The 4,399-nt window shown below is 45.6% G+C and overlaps 1 pseudogene; it reads right to left on the bottom strand.

Moving 5' to 3' along the window:
* Positions 1–1,304: 1,304 nt before the first annotated feature.
* LOC139011722 (dnaJ homolog subfamily B member 1 pseudogene) lies at positions 1,305–2,367 on the bottom strand (annotated as a pseudogene).
* Positions 2,368–4,399: the final 2,032 nt, after the last annotated feature.

Below are 4,399 nucleotides of genomic sequence, written 5' to 3'. Positions count from 1 at the left end.
TCTGGGGTTTGTGTTTCTTCTTTTGTTTGTTTGTTTGTTTTTGAGGCACTCCTGGCAGATCTGGAAGGATGTCTGGTCTCTTGACGCTGAGATTGGAATCCTGGCCCACACACTGTGCAGCAGGAGGTTGGAGGCTTGTATGAGTTCCCATCAGGGAACCTGGCTTGTTCCTGAGGGATGAGCATGAGGCAGCATGGGATGCTGGAGGCAAAATGGGGCCTGTTCTTCCTCTGGAGGACACTGTGGGTGGGATTCTGGACAAAGCGTGCTGCTGGGTGAAGAGTGTCTGCTACAGGCCTTCCCTGCCCACTATTAGTCAAGGAGGTGAGCAGGTGCTTCCCTCAGTGTTTTGATTGGAGGTGCTGAGAATGTCACGTCAGGTCTTCTGACAGGTCACTCAGTGGTGACATCTGGGTCTTGCACATACTTTCTCTTGCTTGTGGGGATGGGCATCGGCCGGGTTGGATGTCTCACAAAGCCACAGAGTTCTGTCTCGTCCTCCCAGTTTTCCTGGGGCCTCTTTTTGTCTCTCTCGCTCTGAGCCGGTTTCTGCTCTTCATTGAGCCTTGATTTCTGTTCAGTATCCCTAGCAGTCATGTAAGGACAACATGGGTTCTGTAGATCCTGGGGAGCCAATGGTTTCTGGTTCTCCTTCATCTTATTGGATCCTCGGGGCTGGGCGGGGGTGGGGGTGCGGGGGGTGGGCTCAGCCCTATACCAATGCTTCATGGGACACCTGAGGCTGCTTTCCTTGTGCCCAAAGCTCCCACAGATCTTGCATTTCAACTGGGGGAGAACAGGCCCTGGGATTCTCCTCCTCTGGTGGGGGAGCCTTGTGTGCCACTGGGGCCCTCTGTGGCTGCTTCCCTTTCTGGGCTATCCAGCATCTTCAGGGCCCTCGCTATGGGTAAGGATCTGCCACACCAACTATGAGAGTCAGATCTTTCTGTCTCAGCTATGGACTTGGGAATCTCCTGAAAAAAATAAAATAAAAGAGAACCATTTCAATATCACACAGAGAAACCTCCTCCTCCCCATTTTATTTTGACTGTGTTCTATATTTTGCCTACATTCTGTAAACATATTTCTGCCAGAAATTGAATTCTTGATTGACAATGTTTTTTTCCTCCCTGAGCATTGCCTACAGAAAACATTTAGAGATGTCAGAAGTCAGGTAATTGTCACTCTTTTGAAAGCAATGTTTTCTTTTTCTTTAGATTGTAATATATTCTCTGGAAAATATTCAGCAGTACGAAAGCCCTCCCTGGGCCCTCCCGCCCTCTCACGGGTCCACAACTGGTGGAACAGTCCAGAAATCCTTGAGCTCTGAAAAGGTCCCTGGTCAGTCCTTGGGGAACACAGGTGGCTATTTTGGAAGAACCTGCTCAAGTATGGTTCTTGACGTCTGGGAAATCCTTTCCGGGAAGATCACTTCAAACTCAACAACGAGGTCCCCGTGTTTCTCGGGTGTTTTGGGGAGAGGGAGGCCTTCTCCAGGAACTTTTCGCCGCATGCCAGGCCTGATGACATCTTTGAACACGATGGGTGTGGTCCTGCCGTCCAGAGTGGGGACATTCACAGTCCAGCCACACAGAGCTCCCGAAGGGTGACCCTGGCTGGGTAAATGACACCAGAGCCATCTCTCTCAAAGATATTGTGTGGCTTGTCCTTTAAAACCAAGACCATGTCAGCTGGAATGCTGTTAGAGCTCTGGTCTCCCTCCTCGGGGAAGGTGATTTTGGTCCCTTCTTTCCAACCCCATTTCACTTCAGTGGTCAAGATTTTGTCTTCGTTGCAAATGCTCTTCCCATTGGGGTTCAGCCTTTTATGGGAGATCTTCATCTTCTTGGTACAGCCGCTGTAGGTCTCTTCAAGGGAGACCCTAAGGTCATGGGTGACAGGGGGGTCCTGCTTCTTTCGGGTGGGCTCTTGGGCAGGGCGGGAGCTGACACAGTTCATGTTGGTGAAGCCACCCATGCCATGGGGAAGCCAGAGGATGGGTCATCAATGCCCACGCCTTCTTCCCCGTTCCGCTGTCCAAAAAAGGCGTCAAAGGGATTTCTGCCACCGAAGAACTCAGCAAACATGGCCTGAGGTCTCCATGGAATGTGTAGCTAAAGGAGGTGCCGTTCGCACCACCGCCGCTTCCACCACTGGGGCCACTGCCCTTGGCCTTCCGCTCTGTAGCGGTCGAAGATCTCGTGCTTGCGAGGGTCGCTGAGCACGTCGGAGGCTCGGCGATCTCCTTGAACTTCTCCTTGTTCTTGTCCGGGTGGCAGCGCAGCGCCTGGCAGCGGCCGGCCCACTGACCTCCTCGTCCGACGCCCCGCGGGCCAGGCCCGGTGTCTGGTAATAGTCTTTCCCCATGGCCCCGGCTGCGGCTGCCGCCCGGCTGTCAATGTCCCCCCAAAGCAATGTTTTCTTTCTGGTTACTTGTAAGGCCTTTTGGTCATAGCTGTTCTGTGATTTCACCAGCATACATTAATGTTTTATTTACTCTGGTTCAGATTTATTGGGCATATTAAATGTTAATGGGAGTTCCTCGCCAACTATAAAGTGTTCTCAGGTGTTCCTTTTTAAAATGTGCCTCTGCCATGTTTTCTCTATCCTCACATTATGGGATTTTGAATGGATATGTTTAAAATTTCATTTTACCTTTCATTGTACTTAAATTCACTTTCATGGTGGTACTTTTTTGTTTTCTATGCTATATTTATGCTAATTTCTTCAGTTATATTTCAATGAATAATTTTTTTTGTCCATGTCTAGGCTGTTCTTTTACACATATATCAGTATTTTGCTTTCAAGTATACAGTTTCATTTCTAGAAGTATGGCTTTATTGTGCTACTTTCAAGTTTGCTGTTTACTAACTTTTTAAAGCTGATTTTATCTGAAAATAAAATAATTCTTATTTTATACTATGTCTGATCATCCAAATATCTAAAGATTTTGTGAGTTTGAATTTTTTCTTTGTGGTTTCAGTTGACCTGTGTATGTGTGTATATGCATGATGAGCGACTTTAACTGGCTCATGTGATTTTTGGAGGCTAAGAAACTCCAGGGTATTAAAGTTCAGAAATAGCAGAAGTAGATTTTAGTGTGTGTGTGTGTGTGTGTGCAACTAGTATGTGTGTGTAACTAGTATTGTTAAAAGTTGTTCTCTCATATCAATTTTGGGAAACAGTTTAAGTTTTGTTTGATTTTCAGAGGTTTTAAGAAGTAGCCCAAATTAAGTTTGGCTTGTATTGCAGAATAAGCTGAATTAAGTTTTGCTTATATGACTCAATTGGTTTTGTCTGTTCAGGGAATCTCAAGTCTGGTTTCTATTTGTTTGGTTTTAATCTTCAGTTGTCAAGCTGGAGGCTAAGGAGATCTGCTGGGGTAGTGCTGGTCTGAGAGCAAAGGTCTGAGAACCAGCAGAGCCATTGATGTAGTTCCAGTCTGAAAGCCAGCAAGTTTGAAACCTAAGGAGAGTGGATGTTTCCGTTTGAGCCCCGCGGCAGGAAAAGGCCAGCTTCCCAGATCAGGCTCTGGCAGGAGGAATTGCCCCTTACTGTGCAAGTGTCATTGTTTTTATGGAATCAGGCCTTCAACTGATTGTGGGAGTGTCACATGCATTAGGGTGGGGATTTTTTAAAAAATATATTTTTATTGATTTCAGAAAGGAAGGTAGAGGGAGAGAGAGATAGAAACATCAATGATGAGAGAGAATCATTGATTGGCTGCCTCCTGCATGCCCCCTACTGGGGATCAAGCCCACAACCCAGGCATGTGTCCTTGGTCAGAATCAAACCCAGGACCCTTCAGTCCGCAGGCCAACACTCTACTCACTGAGCCAAAACTAGGGCAGGGTGGGGAATTTTTATCTCATTCAAAAACCACTCCCAGAATAATGTTTGACCAAATATTTGGGCATTCTGTGGCCCAGTCAAGTTGACCCATAAAATTTACCATCACACATCTATATTTAATTCTTGTTAGCAATAGGTATGTATTTTCCTTGGAACTTGATCTGTGGAAGTTGTTTGAAAGCTGGGTTGAAGGTGAATTCATCCTGAAAGTATTTACATTAGCAATTTGCACATTTAGAACATAATTCTTAAGTTTTGGTGACTCAGATGGTATGAACTAGTTAAAAAGAAAAAAAAAAAATCCTACATGTTGGATAGCTTGTGGTTTAAAATTCATGAGAGAAATTTTCTCCTCTCCATTGAGCTTGTAGTTTTGAGACTGACAGTTTAATTGTAGACTTGTTGGGATGGAGATTTCATAGTTCACCATTTTACCAAGACTTCCTCTTAGAGCAGTGGTTCTCAACCTTGGCTGCACATTAGAATCACCTGGGAATCTTTTTAAACTACTGATTTGTATTTCAATATAAATCCTGAAATACAAATC

The sequence above is a fragment of the Myotis yumanensis genome, unplaced genomic scaffold (assembly GCF_028538775.1).
Source record: "Myotis yumanensis isolate MYYU_CA2020_CCGP unplaced genomic scaffold, mMyoYum1.0.hap1 SCAF_5, whole genome shotgun sequence".
NCBI classification, from domain to species: Eukaryota; Metazoa; Chordata; class Mammalia; order Chiroptera; family Vespertilionidae; genus Myotis; species Myotis yumanensis.
The sequence above is the reverse complement of the archived record's forward strand: the minus strand, read 5'-3'. Positions and strand labels throughout refer to the sequence as shown.